The following is a 22,329-nucleotide window of genomic DNA, read 5'->3' on the forward strand; positions in this document are numbered from 1 at the left end:
TAACAGGCATGCCTTTGCAAAGGTTGTTCAAAAAGTGGCAATGCGGTCAGCAGTTACGTTTTGCTGGTTACCTAGAGTATTAAGCATTCCTAAATGACTGCAATCTCTACCTTTTCAACAACAACTAAGGTAAACTTAAGTAAGTAAGTACTAGTTTTCATCAGAAGAGTTGAACTTATTTTTAAACATCACTTTATTTGTATGAAAATCACCCTGGTGTATATATTGTGAGTTATCAAGTTTTCTGAAAGGAATTTCTCTTGTTGCTGGGCTGAATTTGATTAATACCTGTTACAAAAATCAAAGCTATTTTCAGAAGACCCTATCGAACATGCAGTCCAAGGTATGCTATAGTTCAAATTGTGTTTGTCATGGTTTTTGTCCTGCAATAGTAGGCTGGAACACAAGAAGTTAAAGACTAGTTTGCTATTCAGAATCACCAAAATGCATTTTTTCCTTTAACCAAAGTATGAGCAACTGGGCAATGGGCTATAGGCGGCTTTGTTCGCCAGGGTAAAATTATTTTGTTTCTGTTGGATTTAGTAATTAGGTTAAGTTAAGCACCGAGTAATTGCAGGCATTTTCCTCTCTGATCTAATAAGACATAATGTCTGACCCACAGTGAGACGATTAAAAAATAGAGACAGATATTTGAAACATGGGATGTGCTATTTCCATCCTTGGGCTCCTTCCAGTCATCGCCGCTGCTCGTTTTTCTTTTTCAGGGTAGTGCCAATGTCAGCAGCAGCTGACAGTGCTCAGGCACATTTCATTGAATCACAGATGTTCTATGGTTAGAAGGGACCACTGGCTCAGCCAATTTCTGACTTGCAGCAAGGCTACTGCCAGCACAAGATCTGGTCAGCTATGGCATTGCCCAGTTGAATCCTGAAAAACTTGAAGGGGATTTTCCACGTCCACCTTACTCTGTGGGATTGTGTACTACAGGACTGAGGCAACACCATGTTTTTCACATTCCTTTAAATTTTGAGTACTCAATTCTTCATTATAAATGCTGTGTAAACTTTAGCTTTTTTGATTTCTCAGAGCTCTAATTTTAGAAAAGAAATGACATCCACTTCACTGTTGTGCTCTGCATGTTGGAATAGTTCTTTCAAAGTCCAAAGTTTAACTGAGGTGCATGTCTGCTTTTAAAATTGATTTCTTGCTTTTTGATCATTTATGAAAGCAGATACATGCATATTGATAAAGGAACTTGCAATAATAGGAAAGCAGTTTCAAAATGAACTATATAGGAAGTTAACAGGTTAAATAATTACAAACAATGACTTATGAGACTGCTATGAACTGATATTTTTGTACTTAAATAAAATGATGGCCTGCTGGGTAATGGACATAATGGCTTATAACGCTACCACTCTCTTCTCATACCTTTGGCTTTTCACTATAACCTGTTCTTAGTATCTCATTCTTTCCCACATTATTTCACTTTATGAACTCAAATAGAACAGACTGCATAAAAACGAAACTGGAGTAGTGCGAAGTAATTCAGAATTTTGCATTCTACTTTGGAGATTATTTACATTTTCAGGACACTTGAATGTAGAAACCTGTGGGGTTTAGTCCCCTATTTGGAGCAGAACATTTTGTCTGTCTTGGTGCTTAGTTTACCACTGAAAACCCTGACTTCAGCCTAAACTGAGCAGTACTTTTGTGCTTCTGCACTTTAGCAGCTGCAGTGATGAAAGAAGAAACCTGCAGCAGAAATGACAGTAAATTGAAATTAAAAGCATAAGCAAAATAAACTCTTATTTTATTACCAACTGAGATTTGACCTGAATGGAGTCCAGGCTATTGGTACCTGAAAAGCAATGACTACCCATTTATCAAAGCTGGTCTTCAGAATGGTCTAATTGTCTTCAGACTGTGACTACCCTGCGTCACTTCAATGCATTTATCATTTTACATTCTCTGGCTCTCACTGTTATATAATTTGCTAATAAAAATATATCTAACAGATGATTTTTTTTCAAAGTGATTAAAATTTAACCACCTCAGGCAGCCTTAAGGTCAGATCTATGCCTTATGAGCACCAGCTTGATTCTCACGCAGGATGTGTTTTTCAGTCCTAGAGAAAAATCAGCCTCAGTTTTGTACATTAAGTAACCACACTGCATTTCAAAAAATGCTTTTATATGTTTATATTATTTGTAAAAAACTTTAATGCTTTGAATCTTGAAAATATGCACATTTTGTTTAGCTTTAACTTCTGATTTTTAAACTTCAGTTTAACTTAATCTTCTCATTTAATTTTTGAGAACTGAGAACCTGCTGTGTAGTTTCATAGCTTGTACCTTAAGCTTCAACATTTCTGTCAGCATGACTAGGAAATTGCCATCTTGCTATCCACGTACAAAAAAGCGTGTAGTTTACAGGGCTGGGTGGAACTATTGGCCACGTTCTGTGATACTTTGAATATGCTATATACATATATATATATATATGTATATATACATCATATTGAGCAGTGTGTATGAAGTGGTTACCACTCTTTGTTATCGACCAAATGCCTCAGTTATTGTGATGGTTTGATCCTGGCTGGATGCCACATGCCCACCAAAGCTGTTCTATCGCTCCTCTTTCTCAGTAGGACAGTGGAGGGAAAATAGAACAAAAGGCTCATGAGTCGAGATAAGGATAGTAATTGGGAGAGGTAACAGGCAAAACATGGACTGAACACAGCTAGAGACTGAATAACAGAATGATCATGGGGAATTTTGGTTGTAATTGTGGTGAAGGGACAAGAGGTGTACTGTGTGTCAATTGTCGACTTTTGTCAGTGTTGTGATGAGATTATTTTAATTTTGTTGTGGGGAACTTCTTTCGCTGATGTAAGTTTGTGAAGATTGTGAAAACTGTGTGATGAATGTGTATTTTAATGCTAATTCTTAAATATGTGACTCACAGAGATGAGAGGTGGAATGCATTGGGTTTGTGTGGAAAGGTTTTGGTAGAAGGGAGACTAGGGATGTGTCTTCTGCAAAAAGTGGCCAGAAGCTGCCCCATGTCTGACAGAGTCAATGCCAGCCAGCTCCAAGGCAGATCCACTGCTGGCCAAGGCTGAGCCCATCAGTGACGGTGGTAGCGGCTCTGGGATGACATAAGAAGGGGAAAAAACAGCTGAGCAAGAGCAGCAGAGAGAGGAGTGAGAATATGTGAAAGAGCTCTACAGACAGCATGGTCGGTGAAAAAGGAGGTGGAGAAGATGCTCCAGGTACCAGAGCAGAGATTCCCCTTCAGCCCACAGTGAAAACCACAGACATTTTTGTTTCAGCTACTTATGTCTGCAGTTTTCCCTGACATATGTTGAAAGCAGGGGTCTTACATTTAAAAATCCTTAAAAACTTGAACTAGCATTTGGCTATGAAGAGATGCAAATTTAATTGTAGACTGTATCTTCAAGCTGACTTTCAGATGCCTAATAGACCGTGTGCTTGTAATGGTTAACAAAGGAAAATGTGTTGCTTTTTTGAAAGGATTATAGAGTATATAAATGATTGATGAGAATTTATATTAATTTTATAAATTATTGAAAAATTACATGAATGGAAGCTAGAATGCCACTATATTCCCTTTACTATATGCCCTTCATTTCTAAAAGCTGAAAAATTTGTTATTTGATATATGAAGGTTGAGTTTAAATTTTCAACTTCAATTTTAAATTAAATTTTTATATTTGCTAGAATAGAGATTCCTGACTCTCCTCCAGTGTACTCCATCTTCTTTCTCCAAACTAACAATTGATTGTACAGATTACCGATCTAGTCTTGGGGAAACAAATGAAAATATCTCGGACACACATTCACAAAGCCAAATGGACATGCCGGTGTGTTTTTGCATCAATAATCATGCCATTCTGCAGAATCCTTTCTCTGCTTACATGGTGTGAATTGTGGGGTTGTCACATACAGGGAGAGAAGCTGGACTTGATGATCCTTGTGGGTCCCTTCCAACTCAGGACATTCTATAATTCTATTATTTTATTCTATGTTTCCAGGTCCATTACAGATTCCAATTATTGCTTCTCTCTCTTGTCTGTCACCCATACCTCTGGTTGCACTCCCTACTTTTCCACACTGCTGATTTCCTTACAACTTTTAACATAAAGGTCAGGAGGACTAGACTATTTCCTACCATCTCAAAAACACCAACCTCCAGTTTTGTGTGCTTCCTTGATATTTTTCACTCCATTGATTATAGTGTCACTTTCAGAAGTTTTCAAATGAAAAAGTGTTTCTTCTGAAGTTTTCTGAGGTGTGCATGGTTCAATCAGTATGTTAAGTGTAACAAAGTTGTCTGCATACTGTGGCACATGGGATCATTATATGAACACAACGTCTGTGGTGTGAAAGAGTACAAGCCAGCTTTTATGATAAAAAACAAAGAACTGTAGCATTTGAACACAAAAGACTCTTCTTTCATTATAAAAATTTATGTAGCTTTTACAGATGAAAGTATATCAGAAATATATTCATTAAAAAAAATGTGGGGTATTTCTTGAAATATTACTGCTGCACTCTTGATGTTTCAGTATTGGTAATTCTGTGTGATGTGTCAGTGTTGCTCTGACTTTGGGTTTCATTGGCAAGCTGTCCTGGTTTTGTTAAAAACAAGTTTCTCTTTTAGTGACTTTGCCTGTCAGCTAAAGCTTTCACGTTAGCTGCATTTTCCTGGAGAGCCCAACACATGTTTTGGTTAAACCTAGCAATGGAATGCAAACTTATTGATAAGCACGGATGGACATCTCGCGAGAGGGGCAACGAGAAACTGATGACCGAGAGACTGACCAACTGTGTATAACATGCCATTCACGTGAATACTTCATATAAAAGTGGGAGATCACGAGGATCTCGTCCCTTTTTCCTTCACTTCTGCTTATGGCCAACATTAGGAGAGGACCTTGCTGGTCGTCCCTGCGAACTGAGGCCTAGTGAGAGACTGAATCCAGCTCCGGTTGGCTACAGAGTCTAATCCAGGACTTTGGGTGCTGGCTCTGCAGTTGCTGAGACTTTCAAGATTGGTTTTGTATATTTTGTATTATTTTCTCTATTCTTATTAGTAGCATTAGTAAAACATCTTTAATTTTTCCAACTCTCTTCTCTCTGTCCTTCTTTCCCTCCCGATCGCCTGTCCTTAGTGGGAAGGGGGGAGAGGGAGGGGCAAAAGGGGGAAGTGGGGGGTAGAGGAGATTAACAATACATCTGCCAGGGTTTGATTGTCACCCCGCAATCTTAACCCTCAACACAAGCTCATAGTACGCTAATGCCGGTTGAAAAATCTCTGTTTTCTTGATTAGCTTTCTGTTGTCAACTTTATTATGCCATCCTAAATCTCAGATCTTCTCATGTGTTACATGTGTTAATAGCAAATATAAATGCGAATTAAAAGTCACACTGAAGCTATGGACAAAATAAATACCATGTATAATATGCCTATAGATGAACATGCAGTTTTAAGGGCAAGGTATAATCTGAACAGAATAAGCAAAATCACTTTGTCAGGAAATAATTTCCACAATTTGTGGATAAAATCTCAGTGCATCAATATAAGTATATTTGAGAGAGTGAGAAGAAGTTACGTTAGAGAAGAAGGAAGAATTTGTTACTGATGTCATGGGAGGTGGTGTCAAAAATTTTGCTAAATTCAAGAAAAGCAACGTCCACTGCTCCCCCTTTGTACACTGAGCCACTCATCTCACCATAGAAGAGTGGGTGGTCAGTCATTTCTGCTTCATAAATCTATTCTGACTCATCCAAATTACTATTGTGTGCTTACTATGGATGGGAATGGCTTCCAAGGGGATTTAATCTATCACCTTTCAAGGGAATACATCAAGTCTGACTGGGCTGTAGTTGTCTGAATCTTTCTCTTGCCCTTCTTGAAGACAGCAGTGACATTTGCTTTTTTACACTGCTCAGGAAACTTCCCCCATCACCATGATGTTTCAAAGATGACTAGCCTTGCAATACCAGCTTCCTTAGCACTCAAGGGTGCATCCTGTCAGGTCTCATGGACTTGGGCATGTCCAGCTCATTTAAATGTTTCCTAAGTTGATCCTGCTCTGTTGAGGGTAATTCTACATTTCTCCAGACTTTCCCATGGGTCTGAGTGTCCTGGTATTCCTGAGGGTAATTCTGGCCAACAAAAGAAAAAGAAAAAAAAAAAAACGACATGAAGGACACATTCTGTATCTCACTGTTTTCATTGCCCCTTGTCACCAGGGCTTCTGCCCCATTCAGTGCTGGGACATTCCTGGTGTTCTCTTGTTTTCCCTTTGCTACTGGTATTCCTGTGGAAGTCTTCATTGTCTGTCCCCAGGCAGAGCTCCATCTGTTCCAGCTGTTCCCTACTACAAAGGCCAACTCCTCCTCTTCCTCAGAGGGTCTGTATCCTTCCGAAGGAGCATGTATAAAACTACCTCACATTTCTTGTCAAAACAAAAGTTCAAGATTAGTGAGCCAGTCCAAAAGACAATCCTGATGTGCAAGACTTATGGCAAGGGCAGCATAACTGCACCTGTTGTACAGTGTTTGGCTGAGTCGCTGTCTTCAGAATTAAAGTGGCTGTGTGCTTGCCCAGCGTTTTCATGCCAGATTTCTACCTGGGAAGAAGTTAGTGACATCAAAACTGAGTAGTATCTAAGTGTTCTTTCTTTATTCATCACAGGTAGACAAGCCTTTGATAAGGAATAGTCAATCTAATGATCTCTTAGACCTTGCATCACAAAGAAACAAACAACCCATAGTCCCAGAAAACTGATGCAGCATCAAGAGCTGATCTGAAGGAAAAATTCATTGCAGTTGCTCTTGTTTTCCTGCCATTGGTGTCATTCCTTTTGCTACCCTTTATTCCACAAGCAGTTGCTAGAACAATACAGCATAGGTATGCGTAATGGCATACACAAATTCCCACAGAAATATTCTTTTATTTCAATACTTGAATTATTTATTTGTACTTCTATGAAAATGCATTTTTCAGTCTTGAATAAAAGAAACTTGTCTTCTCAGCATTGGAATCAGGTATGAGCTGTACAGAATACACAGAATTTCCAAATAGCTACGGATTAATACAAAATAAACTTTCTATCTTGTTTGCTTTGAATATAAATTTAGCCTTAATTGTTTTGTTCTGATTGAGAGATGCATCAGAAATACATATATATTACATTACATGATCTCTAGTTAGCCACGTAGTAGGACATGTTCCGTAAAAGAACCTGGCATCCATGCTATATTTTCCAATATAGAAAATGCTGTACATATTTAAGAACAATGTCTGTAGTTTTGCAAGTGAAACCATAAAGCTCTTTTATGTATTTTACACTGTTACGCGTTTTGCTAAGGAAACACTATATGACAAGAATGATAGGTGTTTGAAAAACAAGCATGCTATATATGAATCATAGAAGCATATGGATTAGAATTTCAAAAGACAGAGATGATAAATCCTTAGACAGTGTGAGAGTTTTAAGTCAAGTAAGTTCAACATCCAGTACTTATGTCCAGAAAGAAATTGTACAATTATTTTACAAAACATAATTGCACAATTTCCTGACATAAGAGAGCAGAATAATCTGAAGATGTTAATGTGGAAAAACATGGGGAAAAAAAGGCAGTTTTAAAGCCAATAAGAGTATTTGTGTGATGCAGTGTCTCTTTCCCATACCTGTTTGTCTAATATAAGCATTAAAAAGTAAAAACTCTTTATTGTGCTGTTCATGTGCAGAAGTGGTGATTTCTGCTAATGATTTGTAATGACAAGACTTATAAAGGACTATATTAGAGATGTGTTTCATGTACTATTATTCATTTGCAACTCAGTTTTTTAGGATATTGTTGATTTTGTTACTGACTTTATATAACTTCATGGGAAATTAAGTTCTCTTTCTGTCTCTAATTTGCATTCTGTGTCTGTCTTCAGCTAGACTACAATTCCCAAGGAAAGTTTGCTGTTAACAGTAAACATAATTTCTCAACATAATGCAGGACTTCAGGAAGCCTCCCACTGACTGTTGGGAAAGTCAAATATGAGAATCGTAATGACACCTTGCCAGCTAATGGAGAAGAATGAAACCCTGTGAAGGGCCTTTGGTGACTTTTTGGTTCTCAGGTAGCAGCACAAAGGCAGAAGCAGTGGTGTCTGAAGGCACGGCAGCAGTGCTAACAGACTGGATGTTTTCACATTGAATACTAAACAAGGGTTACTGGTGCTGCCACTGAGTTTACTCTGGCTCAGTGCTGCAGTATCAATTACCTTGTCATGTAAAAAGGCTGGAGCAGAAAACACATAGACACATACACTACCCTTTAAAAATCTCATTTACTAAACCCAATTATACAGGAAAAGAGAAGAGGATGCCTGAGACTACAGTAACAAAATGTAGTAAATGGCAACTCAAAAAGCAGTGCTTTCGCTCTGCCAAAGGGAAAGGAACTTCTTGGGGCTTAATTAGTAGTAATCTAGGACAGTGTCTGAAATGGGGTGTGGGGGGGTCACAGTACTGGGGCAACTCCTACCTAACTGTTCTTCCTTTGTTGCCATTCTTAGAGCAACTGTGACTGTCTTTTACGCCTTTTTGTTACCTTCTTTGTGTTTTAACCATATAAAGCATGCTGTATAAATATTCCATTTTCTCTCTGCCATATCCTGAAATCAATTGTACCCCACTCCCAAAGCTGCATTCCCTCAGCAAATAGTGAGTGTATGTTGTCAGGTGCATTTAAAAGGTTTTCTTTAGCACCTTCTGAACTGACCATCTATTGCGTGGTGGCTTGCAATGGAAGGGTATGGGACTTGATAAACCTTTTCAAGAGGATGCCAACAAGCTGCAGAGGATCCAGTAAAAGACTATCAAGATGGTCAAGACCCAGAGCACACAGCTTATGAGAAGTGGTTGACAGAGCTGGGGTTGTTTAGTTTGGAAAACAGGAGTTTCAGTGGTAAGTAAATTCTCAACAGTGTACAACTACTTGAAGGGGAGTTACGAAGAAATGCTTACTGGTTGTGGCGGACAATATAAGGGACAACAACCACAAGCTGCAAGTTCGGTAACTTCGATTGGACATTTCTTCAAAGAGTTGCTCAGAGAGTGGTAGAATCTCCATCCCTCAATGTTTTCAAGGCTTGGTCAGACAAAACCATGGCTAACTTGATGTAGTTTGGTGTTAGTCTTGCTTTCAGCAGAAGGTTGGACTTGAGACCTCCACAGGTCCTGTCTCTTCTAGGATGCTGTGACCCAGGGCAGGCTTTTCCAGCCTCTGCTTCCTTTTCTGTGACGTAAGAAGGGAAACTCGTTCGGACTTCCCAGAACACAGACTGGTGTTGAACCCACATAGCTCTGTTTTTCAGTATTGCACAGTTAGCTATGATAATCATCACTTAGAAAGGGGGTATGGAAATGGCCATGTTCCCATGAAATTCTATATCTTGTGTTTTCTTCTCAGATTTGAACGCAAGGGGACCTTGCTGTTAGGTGCTGAATTTCTGGATTCATTAAATAGAATGGTAATCCTCATTGCTCTACCACAACTAACTTTCTCCTGGATCATTTCAGTGATGTATACTTGTTAAATTGTAGGTGATTGTAAGTTCACCCCATTCATGTTTTTCATAATGATCTAAACAAAAAAGAAAATAAAAGAAAGCAAAACAGAAAACACAGTCTTTAGCACTCCTGTTACAATTTGGGGTCCTTTGTGGCATTACCTGTGAGCAGAATGATATTTTTTTAAAGGTCAGAATCATGACCATACTCCAGAAGATGGCACTGCAGTTTTGGTTACATTTTTCCAAGTTGCAGTAGCACGTACTCAGAGAGTTTAAAGTGTTCATGTACTTCCTGCTTTCCAGATGTCTCACAACTGTATCTATTTCATAAATTGAACATTAAAAAATGACATTTCATTTACAATTGCCACACCTATAATTATATTGCTACAAACCTGCTTTCATTTTCAAAATACTGGACACTGAAGTCTTGCACATACAATGTGAAGAAAAGTGTTCTGAGACTGAGACCCCTGTAACTGTTTTTCTCTGTTAGCATAAATATTCTGTGCACAAAGGATGTCTGTGCAGGATCAATATATAAACAAATATATCAGGTGGCAGATAAGGAGTTTAAGAAGTTGATGAAGAATTTGAAGGTGTCTTCTCGTATTGGCCATTCAGGTAAAAAGTGATATTGTAACTACGTGAATTACAGACGTATTAGCTAATGTCAAGTACATTCCGAAACTGTCACATTCTGGTTTTTTGCGACATGAAAAATCACTACATCAAAATTACAGAAATTTAGGCAAACAGGAAAAATGAGATTCAAGGTGTTGCACATAACTAGCTATATTTTTTCAGCATCATCTTCCCACTTCTAATGATTATGCAGAAATGCTAGAACAAAACAGTTTTCTTAAAGCCCGTGCTTTGGTCATGAAAACTGTAGTATATCAAGAAATTTATGAGCATCTCTGATTTGCCTCTAAATTATTATAAAACACCCACACAATTTTAGCTCGATGTCTAGTTAGAGAAAAAATAAATATTTGCCAGGAGCCCAAACACAAATGGAGGAAGGTTGGTCAAGATCTATCTTTAGGACATTCTTTCATTTCCGTTGATTTTTTTTTTTTTTTTTAAAGTTGAATGGTTTTATATGTTTTATTCCTTAGGCTGACATTTCCTTCCATAAGTGTATTCTATGTCTTCACTGAAGACTTGTTATATGCATTAGAAAAGGTTTTATAAAAATTTATCAAACAGGCTGGGATATGCGAGATGCACAAGACTATCAGCAAATGGTACTAACAGGAGATCTGGAGTGGTTTCATGAGCCTATGGACATGAAAATGTTAGACTTGTTTAATGTAACTTGCACTTCAGCAATGTATGAAGCTAATAATGTTTTACGCTATGTTTTCTGTGAGAAAAACTATTCTCCCCAGTTTGTTAGCAGTTCAACAGCTGCTTGTCTGTAGCCCTGTGAGACCTCCGAAGACCATCAAGTCCAACCTCCTGTTCCAAGCAGGGCTAACTCCAGAGATGGATCATGTGGCTTATGGCTGTGTTCAGGAGAGTTTTGAAAATCTCCAAGGATGGGGATTCTACTGCTTCTGCAGGCAGCCTTTTCCAGTGCTTAGCCACACTTACTTCCAATTGAAATTCTTCATTCAGAACTGTTGATTCACCCTCTCTTTGTGCACTTCTGATAAAAGTCTGGCTTCATTTCTGTACAGCTGCCATCAACCCCCTCTTCTCCAGGCTACACAAATCCATTTCTTTTAACCTCTTCTCACAAGCCTATCAGTGAAATATTTTCATTGAATTATCAATGATATTTAATTTGATGTACATCAAACAAAGTTCTTCATTGTTCACAGTTATTTCCACAGAGAGTCCTTCAGAAAAAAAATTGAATCTTGTAGGAAGAAATCACATTAATAGATTATGTTTTATTAATAATAATAAAAAAAAAAGTAAATGGAAAACTAAGAATGCAATTATCTGAGAGACAAGCTGCACAGTCTGCCTGGAGAATGCTGGTGATGTAGCTTTGCCAGTCATGAAACAGACATAATAGCGACCTATGATGTTGTGCATATCCTTTTATAGGTCATCCAATAAGTTTGATGACAGAAAAGGTAATTGCAGTAATGACAAATAACTTTCAAAATGAAAACAAACAGAATTCAGTACTAACAGTAAAGAGACAACAGAAACAAAATAACAACCCAAATCAAAAAACAAAGCCCAAAAAACCTCCGAAGAGTAGCATACCCCGAAATTCAAGACACATAAGTTTTTGTTTTATGAGTAGATAAGACCAATAAGTATTAAGGGTTTCCTCTTTTCCTCATCCATTTTATAGCATGCTTTCTATTATAATTAAAAGGTGCTTGAATAGTATTTCTATAATTAAAAGCTTAAGACCATTTCCCAGTCTAATTATATATATTTCACTATAGTTGATTTGGATTATAGCAGGTTCTGACTCTTTTTGTGATAAAACCTCTGAGAGCTCCCTGATAAAATCATGATTGGAAAAATCTTTCTTTTAATCCCTTGAAATTTTGATTTTCAGATTGTTTCTATTCTCCCAAATTCATGTTTAAACACAAATGTAATGAGGACAAAACTGCTACCAGTTTGCAGTCTGGTCCATGCATCAAATGAATCACAGCCAGTGAAGCCCAGACAGTTGCCTGCTGTGAGTAATTCTGAGCAGCTTTCGAACGTGGTAGAAAAACAATGACCAATGGCAAAGGTATGAATGCAAGACAAAACAAAACTATACATTTGCACTGTTGTTCAGTAGTGTATTCCACAGTTTTCCTACTGTTTCTAGTGGAACTTGCAGGAAAAAAATAAAAAAACAACAAACAAGAGCAACGCACAATAATCTAAATGCACAACACCCCTCCACCTCCCAAGGAAAAAACAAAAAAACAAAACCAAAACAACAACAAACAAAGATGAAAATCCAAACCAACAACAAACAGCTGAATAAATTAATGAAAGCAGGAATTTGTTTCTGTTTTGAGGAAATTATTATTTGACCCTAAGAAGTTAATGGCATCACTGAAAAAGGATTAGAGCACTCAGTGTCTATTATGCTAACAGGACTATTTGCGGCTTTATTAACATACTTGAACAGTGACATTAAGCAGATTTTTGTGTGGCTAGAAAGAGATAAGATACATAGTATATTCTGCAGCCTTTTCGATAAGCCCTGTGGCATAACCAGAGCAGAATTCCTCCAGATGAAAAGAGAAATATATGCTGGAGACACACATAGTTCTCTCTGAAACAAGAAGTTAGGCCAAGTTTAAGAGGTGCTATTGTTTTGTCCTCACAACAAACCGCTGCATGCACTCCTTTTTTGCACTAAAATGGGCACAAATAAATCTGTGCCTGCCATCAACTGAAGAATAACCAACTCCAGTGCAGTAATAAGCTTATTGATAAGCAAGTTTCTCATGTGGTGGACCATTGTGACTGCATTTCCTTCCAGCCTGTTGTGTAGAGACAGCTGTGTGCAGAGTTCCTTCTCTGTTACCTGTGCCCAAAAAATTCCTGGAAGAGAAACTGGAAGTTAACATCCTCAGTGTCATTGATAAAAACAAGGAGCAACCCCAGAGTCACAAGATGAACGCTGAACAGTTGTGTAAGGTCAAGGTTCACTCCTTTGTGTCTTCTGAAATTCTCCAGTATGCAGTAGCACCAGTTTACTGTTACCCACTTCCTGGGTGACTTCGTTTTGAAGCTTATGTCATCTTCATTTTGAAGCTTGTGTTCTCTTGGATATGGACTCTAGAAGCATCATCCCTCACCTCATTTTTATGTTTGCCAGTAATTTTCCTAGGTGTCAAATATTTGGTATGCCATACAGCAGCAGCTTTTCTGTATTTTGTTTACTAATGTATGCACATGCATACACAGGTAAGTTTGTATTTATGCATGTATGCTTAGGGAGACATAGGAGAAAGAGAAAAGCAAATCTTTCTCCTCTTACTTCAGTGATGTTTCCACAGAAGAACTCAGAAGTTTCTTCTTACAGATTCTGATGAGTCCAGTTAGAGTCCTAAGAGAAGCTGTGCTGTCCAAATATTGTGTTTTCTCTATATTTGAGACCCCAAATAACATCGATTAATGTAACTTTTAGTCTGTAGGTTTTATCTCTGTAGTTCAATGAAAATTATTTTGCAAAACACGTCTGAAGTTTGTCTATGGTCTGTCCTACAAGTTACAGAGAAATGGGATGCCAAAGTGAAGTTTCCAATACTCTTACTAATGCCAGAAGCATATAAAAAGAAATTTGAGAAGTTGAAGGCTCTGCTCAAACAGTTATTCCAATCAGTGTAAACTGTACTGAAATTGGGTTAATATTTTCCTGGATATGAGTTCAGGTCATACTCAAACAGGTGGAAATCTGAAGTGCTGCCACTGAAGTCAGATATTCAGAGTTATTATCCATGTGACAGTCCTGATTAATCCAACAGTTTTCCCCAGACAATGACCTTGTATTGTGTACTTGAAGACCTCCTTTAACTCTTTCTATATTGTAATTTATATGTCCCTTTTATAAAAAGCAGTCCCTAAAGTGTCTCAGGCACTGATTTTCTGACTCTGTGTGCCTTCCAAGTTCACCCAAACTGGCTTTTAGAGGATTAAAATAATTTGTTTACCAACCTAAGGCAACTGCTATTGACTTCATTCTACTTAGATATTTGTTTGTGTCTTAATGTCATACATGAAGAGTCGTTACCTTTAACAGACTCATAACAGTGCCAGAGAATAAGGTTTAATACAGAAAGGGTACACTGAGTTGTTACATGTGCTTGAATGGAAATTAATGGAGTGAGATCATACTCAAACTTGTATCCAAATCTGAACACCAAAAGAGTTGCAGTACAGCCTTTGGAATAAGTGTGTACCAATCTGTGAATTTAATTTTGTTTCGTGAATCTCATTCACTACTGCAACCTGCACTGTAGGCTGAAACTCTCTTTGTTTCTGATTGTCCTCTGTGTTGTGTGATGAAGGCAGGTCCAGACTGGAAAACATGTGTCTTCATCATGGTGTATAACACAGCTGGGGAAGGTGTGAGTTTTTCTCACCTTACAAAGAGATATATATTCAAGTCAGCCAGACATTCCTCAAGTCTCTGCCTGTGGATAAGGAAAAGAGCCAAAAGAGGCTTTGCCATTTCTAAAGGTATGTTCAACAAAAATCTGCAAAACCATCAGGCATTTCCAGGACTGAAAGATAAAGGAAATGTTGTTCTGCCAACATTTGCAACTGTTTCATGCTCATAGAGATAAGTTTTTGCTTGTAGGGGAAAAAAAAAGAAAAATACTTTCTCCTTGCTATTTATTGTTCCCGAACACTTACACTTCCAAACCACAACACTTACTTTGGAGTTACCTGAGGAGCTGCAGGAGGCTGGGAAGGTACAGATCAGACACCAGTAATGACTGGCACTTAGAGTTTGGAGTCTGATGTGTCAAATACAGAAATGCAGATGAGTAACTGCATTTTTGAGTAATAATCAGAGACAAAATAAATGACTTTGTTCTACCAGTGGCCCAGGTAGAATTTAAAAATTTGTGTTGGTTAAAAGAGCATGTTATGATAGGCTGCAGTAACTCAGTGAGAGCTGTAAAACCTGCAGGGCTTTGTTTTATTTAGGGAGCAGGTGCTTGTTCCATTTGTTACAATGACTAGGTGGATTGAAAAGACAAATCCTGTAAGAGACGAGGAGTATTCGTGTGCAGGATTTTGGAGTCACCTCTAAAAGTAAGGGCACCTCTGACTGCTTTTCACTTTTGTATTTCTGTCTACAGTGATTTTCTTTTGTAATTTCTGCTATCCTTTCCAGTTTTTTGCAATCTTTTAAAATATAATCCTAGAATCCTAGAACCATATAATGGTTTCAGTTGGAAAGGACCTTAAAGATCATTCAGTTCCAACCTTCCTGTCATGAACAGGGATACCTTCCACTAGATCAGATTGCTCAAAGCCTCATCCAACCTGGCCTTGAAATTATTTGAGACAAAGCAAGATCGGTTCTTCAATTCACAAATGAAGAAATTTATGATATTTCATCCTTTCTAGTGGATGTCTCTTTTATATTTTAAAAAATCAGTCCTTTTGGCTTACATTGAATATTAGAAACACTTAGCTCATAATATCTGCATGAAGCTGGTTAGGCACTGGGACACTCAAGCCCCTCAGAGCTTTTCTTTAACCTGTTGCAGTGTCTTGCAAGTATTAATATTTCACAGAGAACTGCAGAAGGAACTTATAGAGACATCATCATTTTAGAAACATGAGAGAGGAGATAATCTTTAATTTAAATGATACTAGTTACCTTCCTTGTGGAAAAGCAGATTGATCGGAAGGTGTAGAAGAGCAAAGGGGAGGAATCCACTCCTTTTGCAGAAAGCTGGGCAGGAGAAGGGACAGGACAAAAGCACAAAAAAAATCTCTGCCTTGCTTCTCACTTGGCTTTTTACAAACTAAGTGATCTAAGTACCTGGTGGATTGCATGGGGTTTTGGATGTGTGCCTCTAAATGAATAGTCCTTAAGAAGCTGATGAAGCATCCAGGCTGCATGGGGAAGGGATAAGGTTTGAAAGGAGTCGAGGGGTACAAAATTGTTCCGAAGACCTCAGCAAAATTCTAAAGCAGTTTCTTGGCAACATTTTACCTTTCTCTGAGAGTCAGACTGAGACAGATGTTGGTTCTTGGCAAGTGCTTCAATGTTTATTTTGCGGTCTTTGTCACAGTCAGTGCAGCTGCTAAAGGGAGGAATAGATGTTTGACCTGCACACCTGGTAGTTTGCAGGAGTGTGTACTCTTTAAATCTCCTGTCATGTTCATCATTATTAAAAATGTTAATCTTGATTTCTGCATATGTCATCTTCACTATAACTTAAGAATCAGTAGAAAGAAACAGCCTGAAATTCCAGCTGTATGCAAAACCCAGGTCAGCTTTACTTCAGCTAGAAGACACCATTACCATACAGAAGTTATTCCACAGCTAACCTTTTTTTCTTTTTACAGTAATAAATTTTCTCTTCCTCCAAAGGAAGCACTGCAAAACCAGAAGTCTCAAGCAAAATCTCTGGCTACCATAGCTGCCATCAATGGCCACAGAAACTCCATGGTCTGTTAGAAAAATCTCAGAGTTGTTGGTGTGGAAATGCATGATCTTTCACAAGACAGTGGCAGAGGAAAGAGCAATGGTGAAAGACAGATTTAACCTGGAAACAATGTATAATGTTTTCTGAGGAATGAGTTTGAAAGTGAAAATAAGAGGATTGTTTCTGAAGGATGGGAGGATAGGGGAAGATTTTACAAAAGGAATCTCCTGTATACTGCTGACTAGGGCCAGTTCATCTTCTGAGCTTCCAGTCCAAGAGTTTGCCACGGAAAATATAAATGACAAAGGCAAGACTCTCACATATATTTGGATTAGTTTTTAATAATGAGGGTTTTATTATCTTAACCTGGTCTTCTTTCTTCTCTGTTTTAATGTGTACGTAATTACAGCATCATTCCCACAAATCAGAAATGCTATGATCGCAAGAAGAAAACTATGTGATAGTGGAGATAAGTTTCCTTAAAATCAATGTAAGTTTAGAAAATAAGGTATACTAGAGAGTGACTGGATTTAAAGTGTTGAATGACTTAACACCCTTCTCAAGGCTGTAGTTTGAAATAATCTGATAGTGATCAAATGACTCTTGTGTAAAGCATTTGGAAAAGACAAATATAACAGACCATTCCACTTGTCAAGTTTGAAAAAAGATTAATAGCTTTACCAAATTAAACATAATGTTAATAATTTTTTCTGCTGTCTTAATGAGCTCTATCAAATCATCAAACATAAACCAGTTTTCTTCCAACACTACAGCTGCCATTTTGATATTAATAAAACTGTGTTAATATCTTGATAGGATAAGTAAATAGTTCAAGCAAATGGTTCAGAAGTTTGTGGTTGCAAAAATCACAGAAACTGTGATTTTGAAAAAAAATAGCTTTCTGAAGGCATTACTATCTGTCATGTCTTTACAACTTTTTTCAAGGAAATAAGTACATCTGATGAGAAAGCAGTGGATTTGTTTAGTTTTAAACAATTACCCATCTGGTTAGAGATGTAGTAACAAACTGTAAAACTGAAGCTGAAATTTTGAGGCATTTTGTGTGGATGTTTTTAAAATTTTGATCTTTGTCAACTTAAAGGTTAATTTCAATAAGTATTCCTTCTCAAAGCTAATCAATTATATCATAAGCACAGTTTTAAGAAACCAGGGGAAATGCTAAAGCTCTTAATTTTTCTTTTTATGAGAAAAGTGGAACTAAATTGAATTTTTCCGTTGCCAGTGACTTGTCCTCTGATGTAAAGTACATCTATATGATTCATGTGAGAAATGTATTGATACTGAGGGCTTCTCCCTTTTAGTGGAGAATATATGTCAAGCTACTCTTATGTGAATGCTGGTAAAAACGTCTTGATAACAGAGAACATGAAATAAGATTTACCTAATCCATTTTAACATTTACTAACTCCTGATGGGATTATAAGAAAATTTTTGGAACTAGAGTTGTAAAAGTAACAATTTTTACAATTTTATATAACTTTACTGAAGTTTCAAGGATTTTCCCATTGTGGAGTAAGCTAGCTCAAAACCTGGTAAGGACTGCAGAAATGAGAGTGACAGCACAGAAGACCCAATGAGTTTCTGGAAAGAAGTCTCACGGTGATCTGCAGGTTCAGATTTCTGTTTTGCCAAATTCAGCCTTTAGTCTGAGCTCTAGGTATTCCTCTTCTCATGAAAAAAACTCAGTCATGTAAGTATTGGCTAGCCAGGCACATCTGCTTTCTAGTATTTTTTAGACCTTCTTTATGTCTTTCTAGTTCGTGTTCGTGGTTTTTTTGTTTGTTTGTTTGTTTGGGTTTTGGGTTTGTTTTTGTTTTTGTTTTGTTTTGGTTTGGTTTTTTTAATATTAATTATAACATTAATGAAAGTACAGTCTGATCTAGTTCTATTTCAGTTCAGGTGGATGATCTGAACCCTAAATTGTACAATCATTAACTGTTGCCCTATTCTGGTAGATTGTTATTTTTCGATCAGTGAGAAAAAAATCTCATCCATTTGTCTGTAGAACTGATTTTTTATTAGTTAGAGAGCATGATCATTTTATGATGTTTGTGGAAAACATGATGACTTTATGCTTTGTTAGATTTTTAGCATCTAATGCTTATGGACATACCACCTTGGACTACAACCTCAGGTTGAATATGATCAAGATCAAATGAATCCTTTAAGGCAAACTTGGATGTTACTAGAAATTAGTCTCATTCCTCCTTGAGCCTGCTAAAATAATTGCCTCAGTTCTATTAATGAAATGTTCACTGCAGTAGAGTACTAAAAGTTAAGCCTTTTTGTAACTATTCTTTGCAAAAATCCTTTCTTAAGTATGGTCTATAATGCTCATGGAACAAAATATCATATTCTATTGCAAAAATTGCAGCATTTTATTGCTGAATGAAAGGATCTATGAAAAAAAATAATGCAAAGCATTTTGAGATACTTACAAATGAAAAAGACTAATTTTATATGAGTTAGCAACAGTAGTTGCATCTAAAGACTTCTGTCCCATATTGGTATTGTGGTTCCCTGAGGAGTCCACCAGAGAACATATGCAGCATGAGCTAACATCTAGAAACCACCAAGACTAAAGAGTACATTTTATTTCCCCACCAAATGTTAATTTTCATGCCTTTGCAGATACTTTTTAAAATTTTATTTCAATCTTGAGGATAGACTCTATCCTTGAAAGAATATGAGGTTTAATTGTCAAATAGCAGTCTGGTTGGAACTACAATTATAGCCATGGTCATATGTGCCACACAAAGGTAAACATTTCAGGAGACAGAACAGTGTTATAGAAATTAATTATTGTCTCACTGAATTTTATTATCTCTTTTGTTTAGGGTCATCATGCATGGATGGGAAGTCCTTCCTTACAGTGGCCACCTCTACCTCCAAGTATTTTCTGGTGTTCTGTGAATGAACAGCTGAAAACCTAAGCTATTTTTATATCTACCATGAGATACTTAACCTTGCCCAAGTACTGTGTTAGAAACTTGAGTGCCAAACACGGTACTCTGAGTTCTTGAGAGCCACAAGATTCAGTTCTTCCTTTGCTGATATTTGAGGTTTGTCCTGCAAGACTTTGCACAAGTTTGAAAAGAGAGAAGTTCTCTTAACTACTGCTCCTGAGGAAAGTCTTTTTACTGATAGATATATTTTGGGAAGAAAAAAATACCTCTTGGAAAGAAGGGGATACTCAACATAGTTCACTGAAACTGGTGGAAAACTGACTTCCTCTTTTAGCAGCACATGTGTTATGAGTAGATGGGTGTTAGACCTGGAATTAAGTTTCTGTTATGAATACCTAGTATTGTATTTTATGCATTCAGATTATGAGGGTTTGCTGATCAAATTTGCTTGTGTTTATAGAATTGTTGTTATGGCATTGGAGTGGCTGGAGTGCAAGTGGCCGTAACTGAGCCTTGCGACTCAGTAGACTGCTGTTATTAGATTTTACTGTTACATCAGCTGTGGTGTCGCTGATATTGAATACATGAATTAATGAAATAGAAATACATTAGATTTCTTATAGAAATACTATTTATAATGTAATTATTAACAAAATAATCCACATTCTGCAGAAACTCCTTTTGTCACAGTCACTTTGCAATACATTTTTGAGGAGCACATTTTCCTTCAACACTTTTATTGTAGAAATCTCCTTTGCTATAATTTTAAGACCAGTCAGAGTTTTTAGCAAACCTCAAATTTAAAACCACACAAAAATCAAGTGTGCCTACTATATATCTTCTACTGAGTTCCCCAGCAACTGAAGACACAGATACTTCAATAGCATTTTAAAAACACATAATTTAAAATTATTTTGCCTATATATATTGTCTTATATCTATAGTTCGAGAAGCCCAGATCAAAAAAACAGTAAAATCTATTACATCTCACCAGACAACATCCAATACAGTTGTGTGTTCTTAGCATAGAATAATGTAACGCACAACAAAAAATTAAGAAGCATAACAGAAATTGCATTTAATATGAGGCTTAAATGTGAGTAAGTTTGTGCTGATTTAGTTAGAGAGCTGCAGATTTAATTAGTTAAAACAAATTCCAGATTCGAAATAAGCTGAAAGCCATATCAAAGGTGTTTGCCAGAAATCAGAGGTGCAGCATGAGGCAGATTAACCTCCAAATCGATGCTGAGCAAAAATCAAAAGGCTCTTGAGGATAAAAGAGAAATAATCAAAGCGGTCTGTAACTCCTTAGACTTCAAAATTCCATTCTTTCAGGATGATTTTTAAGACTGAACTTTGTATGCCCGTCTTGGGGGGCATTTACTAGTCTTCTTTTAAAGATATTTTACAGGGAAATACACGGTACATTTCCTTACTTCCTCCAATAACTTTCAAACAGATTTTTAAAAAAAATTGAGTCATAGCTGAAATATGGTCAGCTGCTTTTTTTCACCTGCCTTGCAGAGGACAGTGACCCAGCACACAGGAAACACTCACGGGGGACTCATCTTCTGGAAGGAAAAAGTCCAGATTCATGCTGCAAAGATGGACATCTACTAGCATCTGCACCATGCAGTGCTGCTAATAAAGAAAATAAATGGTAATTTCTGCTTCAACCTTCCTATTAGGAAGTCATGATCACCCTGGAATTTTCTTAAGCACCTATACTTTTATTCCTCCCTGACATACAGGAGAAGGTAGGAAAACTCAAAGATCTGGCTCTCACAAGATTCCTGGTTTTGTAACAAGAAACAGGAACTTACTAAGAGGGAACCAAAATTGCAGATTTTTTAATTTAAATATATTTGTTTACATAGAGTCACTTCTTGGCCTAAGTCAGATTTTTAATTCTGTACTATTTGCCTTGATTAGATTAATACAGATATAAATGTAAATTTCCTTGTCTCTTTTTGAAGGACACTTTGTAATGAGATTATCCATAAACTAATGTTTGTTATCTGTCTGGCCCAGTTAGCTTCTTATTGACAGGTGTCGAATAAATGCATGTATTATCTTTAGAATTTGTGTCAGTGTGAACTCATGAACACTCTTTGCCTAATAATTCTATTCTTAAAGTGTTAGCCTCCTGCACCAGTCAGTTTTTATTTAAAGTAATAGTCACAATTTCCATGTTGTTTTTCCCTTTGATTTTTTTTTTTTTAATGAGAAATTTTAAAAACTGAGAGCTGGTTTGATGGGACTTTGCTCTTCTCCTTGTAATAGAAATGTAGTGGTAGAACTGTCTCTTAACAGTTAAAGTAGGGCACACTGGCTGCCTCTGATCTCTGTAGCATTTTGATTGGGTACCTTAGCTCTTTGTAGATTTTACCTTTTGTACTACAATTTACTGAGTTTGTTACAGTGATGTGGGAAGTGTTTCTCATTTCTTACATGCAGATGAAGTATTCTCTGGGCTTTCTTACTGTATCATTCCCTGCAAACTTTGGGGGAATGACAAGGTAGAGAGCTAGAGATGTAGATGGCCTCTAATAACTATGTCGTCCTACATACAATGAATGACACTGCTTTGAGGGAAGATTTTCAGAAAAATAACGTGTGCTAGCGTTTATTATATTTTCAAGAGTGGTTTTGTGACAGCACTTCAAGCTGAGTCTCTCTAAACTCTTCCCTTACAGTGTGCACATCAAAACACTGAAGAGGTTTTAAAACTCAGAGATTAC

This window comes from Patagioenas fasciata, chromosome 2, assembly GCF_037038585.1.
Source record: "Patagioenas fasciata isolate bPatFas1 chromosome 2, bPatFas1.hap1, whole genome shotgun sequence".
Taxonomy (NCBI): domain Eukaryota; kingdom Metazoa; phylum Chordata; class Aves; order Columbiformes; family Columbidae; genus Patagioenas; species Patagioenas fasciata.